This window comes from Dromiciops gliroides, chromosome 2 (assembly GCF_019393635.1).
Source record: "Dromiciops gliroides isolate mDroGli1 chromosome 2, mDroGli1.pri, whole genome shotgun sequence".
NCBI lineage: Eukaryota > Metazoa > Chordata > Mammalia > Microbiotheria > Microbiotheriidae > Dromiciops > Dromiciops gliroides.
The window spans coordinates 332,148,778-332,166,396 of NC_057862.1; positions in this window are offsets into that span (position 1 = coordinate 332,148,778).

Sequence of the window (17,619 nt, forward strand, 5' to 3'; positions counted from 1 at the left end):
GTTGTTAATGGTGAATTAGTGGCAAAGGCACATGACATGCTACCTGTGCTCTTGTCCATGTGGCTTAAGAAAAGAGTTCCCAGATATCAAATTTTTGGCTCTTCTTTTTTTCCTCTTCTGAGCATAGATCAGAGACCTGAGTGCCTTGGAGAGCAGACTGTTCTGGTGTAAGAGGTATCAGTAGCTGAAGGCAATCTTGGAGAATTGCCTGTTCTGGGAGAGGTACAAGCAGAGGAACACAAATTCTAAAACAAATTGGAGTTGTGGTAAATATATCCTAGGGAATGTTACCTGAAAATTCATTCTTACTACACAGAAGGGAGATTTCCTAGGCTGTGCCAATTTTGAAGGTTGTCTTGAGAATAAATTACAAATCCGGAACTATGCCCAAAGGGATATTGGGCTATGTTTACCCTTTGACCCGGTAATACCACTACTAAGTCTGCATCCCAAAGAGATCATAAAAAAGGGAACAGGACCCACATGTACAAAAATATTTCTAGCAGCTCTCTTTGTGGTGGCAAAGAATTGGAAATCGAGGGGATGCCCATCAATTGGGGAATGGCTGAACAAGTTGTGGTATATGAATGTAATGGAATACTATTGTGCTGTAAGAAATGATGAGCAGGCAGATTTCAGGAAAACCTGGAAGGACTTACATGAACCAATGATGAGTGAGATGAGCAGAACCAGGAGAACATTGTACACAGTATCAACAACATTGTGTTTTGATCAACTGTGATAGACTTGACTCTACTCAGCAATTCAATGATCTAAGATAGTTCCATAGGACTCATGATGGAAAATGTTCTCCAAATCCAGAAAAAAGAAATGTGGTGGAATCCAGATGCAGATTGAACTATACTATTTTTACTTTTTTTTTCTTTTATGAGGTTTTTCCCTTTCATTCTGATTTTTCTTTTACAACATGACTATGCAGGAATATTTTAATGTGATTGTACATATATAACCTATATCAGATTGTTTTCTTTCTTGGGGAGGAAGGTGGGAAGGAAGAGAGGAAGGGAGAAAATTTTGGAACTCAAAACCTTATAAAAACAAATGTTGAGGGGTAGCTAGGTGGCGCAGTGGATAGAGCTCCAGCCCTGTATTCAGGAGGACCTGAGTTCAAATCTGTCCTCAGACACTTAACAGTTAATTAGCTGTGTGACCCTGGGCAAGTCACTTAACCCCAATCGCCTCACCAAAAAACAAAAACAAACAAAAAACCCCCAAATGTTGAAAACTATCTTTACATGTAACTAGAAAATAATAAAATACTTTTAAGATTAAAATAAAGAATAAATTACAAGTTTGAGGTCTCAGGGATCTTCATGACTCTTGGAGAGAGAGTACATGGCTCCCAGGTCTGAGAGGAGGAATAGCTAGAGATGTGACCATGGATAAGCCTTTCAACTTTTCTGGACCTCATTTTCTTTATCTGTTAAATAAGGGAGTTGGATGAGATTTTTTCCATGGTTCAATCCTTCTCTAAATCCTATGGTCCCATGAAGTTACACCTTCATCAGATGAGAATGACCAAAATTCTACACCTATTTCCTCTCAGGCTCTGCACATCCAAGGGTTTTCATTCCAGTAGATCCAATGTCTCTTTCTGCTGTATCATTACTTCAGGTTGATGGTGACAGTACCTCTGGATGCTCTCTCATTTTGTTTGCTCAACAACTACACTGGAAAATAATGGTTTCTAGTAACCACCTCCTTCAGCATCTATATTCAGGGTTATTTTGCTGATCTATCCCAGGACTTCTTTCTATGCAAACATTACAAAAAACAAACACACCCAGGGAAATCCCAATCTGTTCAACAGCTTGCTGTTCTGTAAACACAGGTTGACTAGGATACCAGAATGACAGTCCTTGACTCCCACACTATTAATTTAAAATGAAATTAACATGTTTTTGCTAGATGTCTTCAAGTGTCTGAAGAACTGTCATGTTGAGAGGGATTAGACTTGCTCTGCTGGGCCCCAGAAATGGAAGAAGAAACATGGGAATGCCTAAAAGCTACAGTAATTGTTTTTTCATTTTAAAGGGATTAAAATTTTATACTCTTCCTTACAGCCTAATATAACATTGATAATGTTAGCAGTCAGGAAGTTCTTCTTTACATCTAACTGAATTCATCCTTGCTTTAATCTAAATCTATTCCCTATTTTAAAATCTTCTGTTGAAAAAGCAGACAATTGGTCAACACTCTCTTCCTGATAAATACCTTTATATACAAAGAGAATTATTAAGCCATTTCTTCTTCAAACTAAACAATCTCAAGACTCTCTCCTGATATGAGGTACTTTTAAATCCTTGTAATAAATTATTTGTGCCTTTCTTTTCCTTTCCTTTCTTTTCCTTTCCTTTCTTTTCCTTTCCTTTCTTTTCCTTCCCTTCCCTTCCCTTCCCTTCCCTTCCCTTCCCTTCCCTTCCCTTCCCTTCCCTTCCCTTCCCTTCCCTTCCCTTCCCTTCCCTTCCCTTCCCTTCCCTTCCCTTCCCTTCCCTTCCCTTCCCTTCCCTTCCCTTCCCTTCCCTTCCCTTCCCTTCCCTTCCCTTTCCTTTCCTTACCTCCCACAATTTTCTTTCCTTTCCTTTCCTTTCTTTCTGTTCCCTTCCCTTTTTCCTTTCCCTTCCTTCCTTCCTTAGTATCAGAATACTTGATTACCTTAGCTTCATTTTTAAGGATAGGACCAGATAGTCAGTGAGGGTCTTTTCAACTCTATTATTTCCAAATCCCATTATTCTTCCCACTGGACCTTGATGAACTGGAAAAAGGTTCAAGCCTCTAATGCGCCCCCCACCCCCAACTATCATAGGCAAAAGGATGTGCTCAATAGATTCAGTCAGGCAATTCTGTTTTTTGGTTTAGACCAAATATTTCAAAATGTCAACCCTGAACATCCTGGTAAATTAACTTACCCTAGGAGCTACATGAGACTAAATGTGAAGCATTTGTGAGCCTATCAGAAATCCTTTTTAGCTTCCACGAACAAACCTGACAAGTTTCTTAACATCTGCCCTCAGTGATCATGCAGAGTGGCCATTTTGTTTTCAAAGGGCAATGAGATGTTTTCTAGTCTTCTCCTTCAGGGACACTTCTTGTGAATATCATGCAAAGGATCATTGTTAAATCCAAAAGGATTAGCTTTAAAGCTAAAAGTAGCTTTACAGGCCACTGAATCTAATTGCAACATTTTGCAGATGAAGAAATTATGGACAGAGAAGGTATATGACTTGCTCAGGGTCACACAGCTACCATGTGTCTGAGAGAGGATATGGACCCAAGTTTTCCTGAGTCCAAGTCCTGTGTCCAATCTAAGGGGGCATTCTTTCTCTCAGGTATAGACTTCAGTTTTGCAGTTGTGTATTAGCTTCTTCTAAGACATCCAAGAAGAAAATAGTTGGGTCATTAGTGATTACTCATGTGGATGATTAGGTTTTTTTAGTTTATAGGTATCATAATTCAGTCTTATGCCAAAGCAAAGGGAAAGACACATCTTATTAAGGAAAGAAAATTCAGAGGAGAGGACATTGGGGGAGAAAAGTGCCTCATTTAGTATTCTAATAAATGATGCTATTAGGCATGATTTTCTGAAGATCCTTCTAATTGGAGTCATGCCTCAGTGAGAAGTGATTAAAGCTGTCATTTAGCAAAAAAATCAAACTTTACTTTTTGATTACATCTGTAATTATAATACATTAACCACACAACTGTAAATGCAGATGTTTCATATGTTGTTGATACCACGATCACTCTAAAAAGCAACAAATTTAGTGACTGAGCCATCGACCCGCTCAAAGTCATATTAAGTATAAAGTACCTATGTAGTTAGACATAAAATAAAAATGAAACTCAATCTCACTAAGTTATAGAGGCAAAACTCTACAAGATTTTTTTTGTGTGTGTTTGCCACATCATTCAATATATTTTACTTGCTGATTTTTTGCTTGGATCTTGAGTTTTCTTCCTGGTGTTTGTCCCAAAATTTGCAAAGGAGTTCCCCACCTGTCTTCTCCATCTGTTTTCAAGAAAGTTGGGGCAACAACTGAAAAGTTCATGATTCAGTAATCCAGATATCTTTGGGACTTTTTTTTTTACTTCTCTTCTCATATGGAACATACAAGGTTATGGCTCTAAGGGGATGTCTTAGAAATTATCCATTCTGAGACCCTTGGAGGGGAACCGACTTGCCCATGGTATTGGCATTTTTCAAGCAGTAGAAAAACCAGAAACTAAATATTGCAAGTAGAAAGTGTTACTTCTACTGTATCTGAGTGAATACTATGGCTTTCTTATCCTTAAGCTGAAGAAAATCTTTAAAGTCACTTCCAATTGTGTCATCTTTTGATGCTATGGTTCTATATGAGATCCTGGCAGAAAGAATGGAATGCTAAGAACCTTTTTAAAGACTGTCAAATGCAAATGCAGCACCCTTTTATTCTCCATCTGCCCACTTCCAGTGCTTAGAGAAACAACCAGGCTTTTATCTGGAAGGGTACAAAAGCAAGTAACCTAATGCAGCAGCAATAAACTTGTGAGCAAATTCAGAGTGTATGGGACACAGATATTCAGTGGTCTTGGGGGCTCTTGCTAAGGTAGTTGCTGGTGCTAATCACTCTGCCTCCTGATGGTTTAGTGAAGGTCAGAGGTCTCAATGAATGACCAGAAAACTAAGAGAGGATCACTACTAACTTTCCTAAGTTTCTCTAGTACATACCATATTTCACTATCCATGATCCTGTATCATAAATGCCAAGATCCTAACTCCTGAGTTTCTCCATCTGTACCTGGTGAGAAATATCATAGAAGTATCAGCTGGAAGTCCTGTGGGAGGTATGTTGCTACACATTTCATCTGCTTGAGAGAGGGCTCAAATTGCATGTGTTCTAGATTTCTTGATAAATCCTGTGTCTAAGATAAATTTCTCTAATGAAAGATGAGCAAGAAGGAAAAAAAGGAGTACTTAGTAAACAACCTCAGTTTTTTTCAGTAAAATATGAGTGAAAGTTCTCTGCTCAAAGGGTTGGAGAAGGAGGTGCCATGGGAGGTTTAGGAGGGATGAAAGTGTTTTGAAGAGCTCCTGTGGTACCTAAGATAGTGAACTAATTAGTAATGTCTAAAAGGATTGTCTTTCAACATAGAGGTCCCAGTTAAGTTTATATAACATGAATTGTAATGGACGAGATCAACAATATTTTATTATTTTCTCCAGCTTTGTTCAGCACAATGTATGTAGGGAGTGATCCAAGACTAAGACTTGGCAAGGAAATATCAGCAAGGGACTCAGGAGAAAAGGACAGTATAGAATTGAACTGGATGACCAAGGGATCATGATGGAGAAGGGAGGAGAGTGTGGCTAGTAGTTTTCCAGCTAAGCCTTGGAAAGAAGAGAAGAGTTCAGGAATTGGAGGTTATGGTGTAAATGAAGAAGAGTGTTTGGGGATAAAAGGTTGAGGGAGATACTATGCTCAGATAAGGGAATTTCAGAGCTCATGAACATACAAGTGGAGCATTTGTGAGTGATGGCAAGGTCAAGAGTATGACCATTTTTGTGTGTAGCTGAGGTGGAGTGGAGGAACTTGCTCAATACAATATTCTCTTGGCCCCTTACATTATTTTGACTCATAATCCAAAACTTCTCTTTGTCCTGCCAGGTCTGTGAACAAACTATCAGTGGAAAAAGTTACATGGAACCCCTACATCTATGAGTTGGTTCATTATTTTTGATGGGAGCACAGATAAGATTTCCAACTTTAGTATATAGTCAATCCTAAGCCAAGAAGCTAATGTTCCTAGAAAACTGTACAAGTCAAAAATGCAGATGTTGATATATTGAATTTATGGGAAATAAGGGATTAGGTTTCCACAACCACCAAAAACTGTAATCTTTCACTAGAGATTGCTGAAAATACACTTTTTTGGATGCAATTCTTTACAATAAAACATTAATTCTGATGATATGTACTTTTCATAACACAGTAACCATGAAAAAACACGTAAAATGCAGTATACAAAATAAAACATGATATGAGAAACATTTCTTGTTGATTGTAATTCCCTAGAATTCTGTGACCTTTTATACTAACATCTTAATTTGAAAAACAAAAACAAAAATATTGATTCCAGACACTTCATAAAACATGAAATCTATAGTACCATAAATATTCCTCTCCTTTTTGAGGATATAATGAATCATTAACACCAAACCCAGAGCTGACAATGGCTGCAGACATTCTGGCAGGAAATTGATGTAATACCTTTATTTTCTCACTAAGCTGTATCACTGACTTTGCATGGTTGGGCTTAGGGCCCAAAGGACTGGCACTACTTTGGGAGCATAACTGCAGCATAAAATTTGAGTTTTGTAGACAAAAAATGAAAATGCACAACAAATGCATGGGGAACTCTTTATAATTGTAGGATGAACAGGACCAGTGAAGCACCTAGTAAAATATCAGTCTATGGAGCCTCTCACATTTTTTTTTCTCTACTGCAGATGTACAGGTTGCTAATGCAAAAGTGAAAATGTGGTTTCTAATAAAATCATGGAATTTTTGAAGTTGCAAAAGTTCAATGCAGGAATGATGAGGATTGGTTGTAAATCGTCCAAGTATCACAGTGTATCTTGTTCATTAAGAGTCCAAGGCTATGAAATATAATCTTTCTTATCATCTCTCAATTATTTCTCTGTAAGTAAAAATAATAGAGGTGAAAAACAGACATAGAGGGAAAGAAAGAAGAAAAAAGAAAAAAGGAAGAATGGAAGGAAGGAAGCACAGAAGGAAAATAGAAGGGAAAAAGGAAACATTTTTTAAGATAGTAGCATTTGTCAAGCACTGTACTAAGCTTTAGTGATACTAATACAAAAGGGAAAAATAGGCCTTATCCTCTGGGACTTTATATCCTAATAAAGGGCTTCTTAAACTTTTTCCACTTGTGACCTCTTTTTGCCTGAGAAATTTTTACATGACCCTGTGTATATAGGTATATAAAAGAGGTACATATAACATTTTACTGTTGCCAAATTTTTCATGACCTCAACATTCAGTTATATGACCCCATATGGGGTCATGACCCATAGTTTAAGAAGCTATTCTAATAGAAGAGAGACAATACCAATTGAAGAATGGGACAGTAGAGGAGAATTTTGGTTTGGAAAATTTCAGGATTGGTGAATGAAATAGTAGGAAAGAAAGAAAACTGACTAGGAACAATGGTGCAATTTATTTATTTATGGTTCCAGAAATGTAAGAGGGTTCTGGGGGATACAACAGAGGGCTTGTTGATGGAAAGTCTGAGGAATAAAATGAATTCTGCCTGAAGTTTATAGTAGGTCATTGAGGCAACCACCTAGGAATTGAGATGTGAAAGGGTTAAGTCATTTAAGGTTTATTTTCTGGATTGGGGCATGAAGTTTGTGAACAATCCTGGCAGTGAATGAAATGGAGAGAGAAAAATTAACTTTTCTAAAGATGCATAGAATTGTATTAGTGGAACAAGAAGATGAATCCAGTTCTCCTGACATCTAATAACTCATATTCCTTGTAATGTTGCACTGTTACATGTTTAAGTGTACTTCCATTGGATCATCTTTGCTAATGGGGATATTTTACTTTAAAAGTTCTTTTGGATTTGATGATGGAAATGTTTCATCCAAGAAGTTGGTCTCACTTCTGCCCTCTTCCTCTAAATACCTTATTTAACCTGGAGTTGGGGTTTTGACTTCATGTTCATGACTTCTGCTTCATTTTTCTCCATTCTATCCCAAAGGAATCTAAACCTAGTCTCCATTACCAAGTATTTAAGCCTGTTCTTACCTATCATCCACTATTGTCTTTGCCCCCATACAGAACTGAGGATCTGCTCCCTCTTCCTTGACATGATGAGAAGTGATGCTTTATTTTTTGTGAAGGGAAACAGAGGTTGGGGCTATGTGCCTCTTCCAGCTGGTTAAAAGTGAAAAAATTCAGTCTATTTAAGATCTCTGAAGCTCAAAACAAGTTCGAGAAGAGGTCAGTCCTATGTGTGATTAAGTTGAAAAAGGAGCAATTTAGAAAGAGGAAGCCAGAGCCCCATCCTATTCCAGCTGGGCTGACCACTGAATGGAACTCAGACATACTGTACTTGCTGTTTGTTCCAGATGGGTAGAAACAGCTGGGGACCAGAGGGGCAGATGTTTGGCCCAGAATGATTGAGCAATTGTTCTGCAAATGAGAGCTGCTTAGGGCCTTTGTTCCTCTTTCTTTAACTAGGCTCTAGGAGAGAAATCCTTCCTCTCTTGACTAGGTTCACATTTAGATTTCAGGAAATGGATTCCAACAGGAACACCTTTCCTCTCACCCTCCTTAGTCATAACCAGCTCTCCTCTCTCTCTCCATTCAAACACTTCTGGACTTATCTCTCCCACTACCTCTTTGCAATAAACACACAGGAGTCAGAAAAATCCAGGCATCATACTATTTCTGTGTATAGAAAAAAAAATAGGGATACCCTAATTTGCTTGAGCTGCATAGTTATCCAGGTAATAAGAGTACTGTATAAGGACATACCAACAATCCATTGTAGTAGACAGGAAAGGACCCTATATTGGCTTATCTACAGAGCCTCTCCCTGCCTTTGTCTTACTGTTTAGGCTTTTGAATTGAGGAACCCATGTTTGTAGTTATAGGCACTGGTGTCAGATTCCTGATTATACAGACATCTCACTTACCAGAAAAACAATAACAACAAGGTAATAAATCTTAATTGTATCCCCTAAAACTGTGACCCTGCTGTTTAAATATCCCCTTCTCCAAGTGAATGTGGGAAGTCTCTCTTGAGATTTCTCCCATACATGCATGTCCATCTTGCTGAACAGAAATAAAATGGCTACCTGTCTAGATAACCGCGCGTTACCCTGTTTCTGTTTTCTGTGAACAGGCTTCTTTTTTTAATGTGTACAGCATGGCAAGAAATCCATGGCCTTCAGCCTGATGTTTCTTTAAAAGTTGGAGATCAGGCCTTAAGGTAGGATTTGGAGATGGTGTTGTACATTGGAAAGAATACTGGTTCTGAAGTTTGAAGGTCCAGGCTCAAACCCCTCCTCTGACATTTACTACTTTATGACTATGGGTGAGTCATTTAACCTCACTTGGCCTTGATGTTTTCATATGTAAAATGAGGTGGTGAGACTAAATAGCCTCTGCGGATCCCTGCAGCTCTCTCTATATTAGGACTTCTCTATTGAATCAATTAAAGCCTAGAAATCTCTTTTGAGTCACATACTCCACCCTACTAAAAAAAAAAAAAACCCAAACCAAAAAACAAACAAAAAAATTAATCAGGTAAGAACACTTCTATTGAAGCAATGAATCAACAACATTAACTTAAGCTTGAGATGTCCGGAAAAAAAAATGGGTGAAATGGAAATGACAATGCATAGGAGGTATATGTGAATTGGCAGAAGAAACTCCATTACTTCCTTGTGAGTTTTGTATAAAATTGTCAACCTTTTCTCTGCCTCCAGGATTACAGTTTCTAGCCTTAGCCTGAAATTTCAGCAGTCTCATCTATTCCCTTGAGGAAAAATTTTTATGGAGGAAGGGGATACTTCTGTCTTCCCCCTCCCCTTGACAAGAAGATGACCTTGTGAACTTTAATTGGTGAGAGGATTTGGACTTCTTATTAGCACCTAGCACTGTCCCTGTAACAGTAGTGATAGGTGGCAATGTTTGCTAGGGAAGGACAAACTAGATATACTGAGGCAATGCCGCTTTAAGACTTTATAGGCTGGGGCAGCTAGGTGGCTCAGTGGATAAAGTACCGGCCCTGGATTCAGGAGGACCTGAGTTGAAATCCAGCCTCAGACACTTGAAATGGACTAACTGTGTGACCCTGGGCAAGTCACTTAACCCTCATTGCCCTGCAAAAAAAAAAAAAAAAGACTATAGGCATGGCTGCAGAAAGCCATACCAAACCTATGGAAAACCTCATGAGGGTCCCTCAAAGGGGAGAAAAGGTCTTCTAGTAAAAGAATTTCTAGGGACTATAAACTCTTTTGCTATAGACGCTCTAAACTTGTCTACTTTTCCTTGGACTCTGTAGGTGTTTGTGGGAGAATCTGCCACAAATTGGGAGGTGGTGGTGGTGGTGGCTCAATTGTTCCTACTATGTTACTAAATTACTCTTTCAAAAAAGGTGAGTCTAGATAATGAATTGATTTTTTTTTTTTTTGCAGGGCAATGGGGATTAAGTGATTTGCCCAGGGTCACACAGCTAGTAAGTGTCAAGTGTCTGAGGCTGGATTTGAACTCAGGTACTCCTGAATCCAGGGCAGTGCTTTATCCACTGCTCCACCTAGCTGCCCCCATAATGAATTGATATTAACTGATAATAGGAGAGAAGTACATTAGGGGACTTGTAAGTCTAAAATATACCCACTTCTCACAATCTGTTTGGGTTATCCCTACAGTGGGGAGTTGGGAGAAGTAGCCATTGCTTTCTGGGTACCCAACCAGCTGTCAGTAACAGTAGATATTGTGAGAGAGAAGCTCCAGAGTATCATCACACTGTGATTCTTATCCAATTGTCTGAAGTGTCTCAGTAGGTGATTTTTAGATATTTGTTGAACTGAATTGAAATAGTATAGTAGGCAAAGTGGGGCTGCAGTGCTGCTTTGCCTCTTGTTGCTACCATCCTTCCTCAGTCTTCCTCCTTCTAAGCATGTGTGTTGTCTCCTTAGTTTCCCCAACTTAATCTCTTCACCAGATTCCATCCCTCCCCCTATAGTACCCCATTCTCCAAACTCCAAACCCTGTTTCTCTCCTGATCCATCACAATACTCCTTTTTTGTAGGTTCTATAGCATTAGATACAGAACCTAGTGGATGACTATGGATGGCATTTGTTAAAGTATATTCAGTTCAGAGACATAGAGGATCGCAGTTTGGAGTTGGAAGGGACTTCAGGGGCCAGATAGGGTAACCTATACCTGAAAACAAAATAAAACAAAACAAAGACCATTGCCACAGCATCCCAGGCTAATAGTCATCTAGCCTGTGCTTGGTGATCTCTCATCAATGGATAACCACTACCTACCCAAACAGGCAGGCATTCCACTTGGAACTCTAAAGTGTTAGCAAGTTTGTTTTTTCCTGACATGAAGTTTAATTTTCCTCCTTGAAACTTGCTACCATTGCTCTGTTTTCCCCCAAGGAGCACACACAAACTCTAACTATCTAGTTTAATTACAGGGAACAAGACTAAGGCTTAAAGACATGGGATGACTTGCTACATGTCATACAGGGTCCCCAGTGAAAGAGCAAGAACTTGAACTCAGGTTTCCTGATTGTCAGTCTAGTGTGTATTCCACTACAACTAAACTGGCTTGTCCTAAAGAAACCATTGAATATGTGATAATGTTAGTGGGAATTCCATGTCCATATCAGTGGAAAAGGTTACACAAGTCATTTGGTATCCCTCACATCACAGAATGTAGGCAATTATCTACTTAATGTAAGAGTGAAGATGACCATGACTGAGACAAGTTGACAGTGAGTGACTAAGGAGATGCTGAGTGTTGTGTAGGGAGTGGATCAGGACTGGACAAGTAGGAAATGGGGGATAGAAGGAGACGAGAACAAGACAGATGTTAGGATAAATGGGCCAGTGGAAGTCCTTCAGTCCACTTAGAGCTGTGGAGAATGTACCAGAAAAGGCATCAGGGAAGATGGGCCAGGGATCAGAAATTATTTGTGCCCTTGGAAACTAGAAAGTTAGCAAGGTGGGAAGAAGTAGTCAGTTCCTTGTTGAGAGATATTCTGGTAAGACAGGTAAAGGTCCAGAAATCAGAACATCAATGTAGGTCTGACATAGAATAACACAGAGCTGAGTCTGATCTTGATTCTAAGGCAGACACATCAATTTATCTCTTTATGTAGGAGAGAGATGTAGATAGGGGAATTGTACCTGCTGGAGTGCTCTGACCCTGGCTGAGGCAGAGACAGCATAACTGGAATTAGAGACTTTCCTTCACCGGCTCTATTGCTCTTAGCAAAAGAAAATGTGGTTTGGAGTAAAATCCCAGGAGCTGAACCTATAAAGTTGATTTGATACACAATAACAGTAGAGTCACATTTCCTTGAAACTCTTAGCAATATCATGACATATGAGGGACAGAACAGTTCCCAGGAGAGACAAAGCAATTTTTAGGGAACTCATGATAATAATCTTTAGTAGTTAGGGATGAATGGGTCTGGATACAATAAGCTACAGAAGATTAACTTAGAGTAGAAGTCCTGTGGAGGTCCCTCAGTGAGAAGGAGATTGTGGAACTCAAGAATCATTTGTCCTCCCTCCCCCAACTTTGGCCCATTTTCTCTTTGCTCTGTATGTTTCTGTCTCTCTGTCTCTGTCTCTCTCCAGGTTTAGAGAGAATGAGGACACCATACGGACATCCAAGGGAATAAGCAGGGTCCCTACCTGTCAGATGGAGAGACTGGATAACCTGCATCATATCCTTGGGGATCAGAAAGTGGGCAGAAAGTATTGGTGATCACAAGCAAGATGACCTGCATACTGAACCATTTCATGGGGTTTGGGAATGGCAGCCTTTCTTATATGCTTTAGCCTGTAGACAAATCTGTGGTCAGAATATGGGTAGGACTTGACAGACATGTTGAGGCAATCAGCTACATCTGATCAGAATAGAAGAGTGTGTAAGCAGGGAGCCAGGAAGCAATTGACAATGTTCCCTTGCACAAAGATTGCAAAAAGGTGAATGGTGTGTGTGTATGTATTTGACAAGGAAGGAGATTTCATAGCCTCTTCCAATAACTATTGTCAACTGTTCCTTCTGAAGCTGTTTTCTGACATAGATCCCCCCCCCAGTTGTGATTGAAATAGTATAATAGGTAAAGTGGGGCTCACTTATTCTGCTATCAGTGGACCTGCAGAGTAGTATGTCCCAATCCTTGGACAATGAAAATGGTGATAATGTTTATGATAAATAACAGGTCCTCATCATAAAGCACTGTTATTTTATTAGATTGTCACAACAATCTGGTCAGGTAGGAAATGCCAGTTTGACTCTTTCTATAGTATAGATGAGGCAACAAGGGCTCAGAAAGATGATGTAAATTGCCCAAGGTCTCATGGCAAGCAAATGATGGAACTGGGACTTGAATTCAGATCCTCTAGCTCCATGAGCAGTGATCTTTCTGTCTTTGCCATGTGGCTTCTGTAGACAAATCTTCCATGTGCTCAGCCTTATATCTCTTTTTACCTTTGATATCCTGTGACTGGTTTATATGCCCTTTGGACAGACAACCCTGGAGTACAAATGATTCCAGATACCAATGTATAAAGGAGAAGAGCCTTACTTTATACTATCCACCATGTTAGCCCTCAGATACAAATGTAAGCAAGATAGTCCTTGCTTTCAATGTATTATGGGTACAAGCTAACATGTACTCCCAATGATTTGGGCAGAGGATAGCAGGTATGAACTGGCTCAAAGGTCCCAAATGTGCACTGATTTTATTTACCTTCTAGATGTTAGACACTAACTGAAGATACTAAACTTGGCTTTTATGCTTAGGTCTATATTGTCTAGAAATCCATCTTCCTTAGATTTTACCTAAACTTAGATATAGCAGACATTTTCCATGTGGGATAATTCCTGCCTTGTAATTCTCCCTTAGAAATAGCCTGCAAGGGATCTCAATCATCTGCAATCACTTATTAAGTGCCTATTATGTGGGGGCATCTAGGTGGCACAGTGGATAAATCACTGGCCCTGGATTCAGGAGCACCTGAGTTCAAATCCAGCTTCGTCCACTAGCTGTGTGACCCTGGGCAAGTCACTTAACCCTCATTGCCCACCCCCCTCCCCCCAAAAAGTACCTACTATGTGTCAAACACAGTTCTAGGCCTTGGGATTGAAATTCAAAGATGAAACTTTCATTACTCTGAAGGAATCTACATTCTAATGGGGGACACTACACATGGGGAACTAGTGTCTGAGGAAAGGAGTTTTGTTCTAGGAAGTTATAGGGATTTGGGAGCAGAGCTCTGGGAAAATAGATGGTCATACATTTTGTAAGAGCAGTGGTAGAATTGATCTGATAATGCTTCCCAGAGCACTGGTTCCCAGGTTGGTAAAGAGTGGCATACAGACAGACATTAGGAAGGCCCTGGTGTCCTGGTGGGTGACATATAATGCATGGCCTTAGTCTGGTTTTGCCTAGATATAATTAGTTGAGATGAGTTTTCACTCATGCACTGATCAGAATAACAGCCCCAGAGCTGTGTTGTCAAACCGAGGAACATGCCATAGCTGAAAGAACACTGTCCCTGAAGTCAGAAGATCTGGCTTCAAATCCCAAATCTAATATTTATCACTGTTGTGATCTTGGGAAAGTTATTTCCTGGGCCTCAGTTTCCTCATCTGTAAAATTAGAAGGTCAAACAAGATGGCCTTTTGATGTTCCTTCTTTCTCTCTGTGAACCCCCCAGATTGGAAGCAGAAGATGGAATGTGGAACTCAGAACTTGGAGAGTCTTTTTCTGGTAGGGAGGAGGGGTGGCCAAAGGCAAAAAAAAAGGAGTAACTCCTATAATCAAATTTTGTATAGTTCTCATCATTAGGAAGCTTCTCTAGACATAAAATCCAATAGCAGGTAGTGCAGCAGAGACAGCATTGGACTTGGGGTCAGGTAGACCTGAACTGGATCTTAAATAGTTGTGGGTCCCTGGGCAAGTCACTTAAGTTTCTTTGTGTTTCAATTTCCTTATCTGTAAGATGGGGATAATTATAGTACCCATCTCCCAGGGTTATTGTGAGGATAGAATTAAATGATATTTTTTAAGAATTTTGCAAACTTTAAAAATTCTATATAAATGCTAGATATTATTATTATTATTAGACTTTAAAGCCTATACCTCTTCCTCCTAGTTTTTCCCTTTAGGACTAGTCAAAATTCCGTTACACAGGATGGTCCTTCAAATATTTAAAGACAATGTTTAATCTCTATTGTTTTCCATTTTCCAGGCCAAATAGTCCTAACCAATCATCCTTGAACATGGAATCAAGGACTTTCACCATCCTAGTTTCCCTCCTCTGGATACTCTCCAGCTAAATCAATGTCCTCACGTTGTGGTCTCCAGAAGTGAACACAATACTCCAGATCTGGTCCTGGTGGGGCAGAACTTCCCCATCACTTCCTCATTCCTAGAAGCTATGTGTCTCTTCATGCAGATCAATATCACATTAACTATTTTTCGTTGCCAGCACATGTACTAAGTGACTTTGAAAAATTCATTTGAAAATTAAATGATAAAATTGTGGGAAATTTATTTTCCATTATTTTTCTCTATAAGAGAGAGAACTTTAAACAGAGTGTAAAATTGGGGTTTCTCCACCACACTAATTAATATATCAGTCAATTGACAAACAGTTTTTAGAAATTTAAACAAAAGTTTTCTACCCTGTGAGCTTTTTAGGAATAGTGATATGATTGGCTGAGAGAATTAGTCACACTTATTGATCCTATGTATAAAAGAGTAGTCAGTACAGCACTGAGTCCAACCCAAAGGGGTTCAATTCAGTATCCTGATTTTTGTTTTAGAATTGAAGATGACACTTTGAGGTAAGTTGTTCAGAGGGAACCACTTTTGTGTGGCAGAGAGTGTTGCTCCCGCTCCTCTACACCTCCCCTCCCCTTTCATTAATCATATTTTTGGAGGTCAGGGATCAGTAGGACACTCCACATTCAACCCAATACAGAGAAAGCCATGGCAAGGACAAAGAAAGGTGCAGATGGATGCAAAAGGATAGTTACCTTAGGAAGGGAACAGCTTCAAGGGGCATAATCTCTTGAATCAGAAAAGAATACCAGCTATGAATTTTACAAAAGGACTTCCAGGAACGAGAAGTTGTGAGTTTATCCTTTGGCCACATATGTTCTCTACAAGTATGCCTCACTACCATTATACTCGAAGTTTAAATACATTCTTCACCTGGACTCTGGGTATGCTTGTGGGGGAGTATATCTCAGACTTTTGGGAGAAATATTTTGCACTTTTATTATAGCATCTTAGTGAAAAATCACTTCTAAAAGCTAACTGAGGGTATTGCTTATAATCAATGGGAATTACACCAGTGAGGGCTCATAATTATTACTACTACTAAGAATAATAACAATATTTATATAGTGGCTACTATCTAGTTGTCAAATTCATAAAAAAGATTGCTAGAAACCTCAAGCCCTCAGGATCACCCCAGAACCATTGTGGGAGAGATAACTTCCATTGGGGGATCTAAGATGACAATGTTAATAAGAGTTTGGGTGGTAGCCCTGGAAAGGGTCCTACAAGTAGTACCATCTGGAAACAAATGTAGATGGATTTCAAATTCTTAAAACCTGTGCTATATCAAAACCACAATGGGGAAAGTTGCAACATGGAGGGGATAACTGTACTTGATTTCAGCTCCTGACTCTAAAGCCAATTTGATTCCTGACTGCCAGTCTCTAGGTTTAGCTCTGGCTGATCTACTCATAGGTGACACATTCAAATACACCTGTGGTTAGTCTAAATTGGTGCATTTGTGAAGAAGTCTAGCTGCTTTTGTCAACCTCAGTTTAAAACTGCATGGTCTAGGGTCAGCCAGATGGATAAAGATATGTGGATAGAGATGACTTCCTAGAAGCAGTGCTAATAGATGCTCATTCCTTTTTGGTTTGTTTGGTTTTTTTTTGTTTTTGTTTTTTTTTTTGGTGAGGCAATTAGGGTTAAGTGACTTGCCCAGGGTCACACAGCTAATAATTGTTAAGTGTCTGAGGCCAGATTTGAACTCAGGTCCTCCTGAATCCAGGGCTGGTGCTCTATCCACTGTGCCACCTAGCTGCCCCTGCTCATTCTTTTTATACTTTTCTAAGATAAGTGAGCATGTTTACTCAATTAGTTTGTATGATTCTGAAACAGGGCAAGAGTTTATCTCTTTGTAATGTTAGACCTGGCCTATGCCAGAGTGAACTTTTTTCAAGTAGCTCCTAAAATCCTACTCTTCCCTGAACTAAATGGGAGGTGGAGAATTTTTGTTTGGCTAGTGTTTACTAATTAAGGGCCAGAGTTTTGCTAATCCACAAAGCAAGGGGCTTGGGACAAATGACAGCATAAACTGCTAAAGTGAGAGGACCTTTAAAGATCACATCATCCAATTCCCTCATTTTATAGGTGTGGGAAATAAGTACTTACAGAGGTTAAGTGATTTTGAATCACGTAGCTTCTTTGCTATCTTAGCTTTAATATTCAGTTCTCAGGTCTCTTTAGTAGGATTCTGGATTCTGCTAAAATTCTATATTCTTCTGCATGTAGAGGAGACCAGCTTTCTCGGGACCTACTATTCTGGGTATCTTCTTGGTTTAACCTTCTAAGTTGGAAGGTCCCAACTAACTCTCCCATTCTATATCCTGAGATAAGAGTTAGAACACAGAGGAAGGGACCTGAGAAATCTCTTTTAGCAGTGTAAGTAGCTACCACAGATCAGAATTTGAGTTCTGGCTAAAGTACTTTACATTTGTCTATAGTATTAGTGGATAGACTATGCAACACATTGAGCTTCTCTGCAC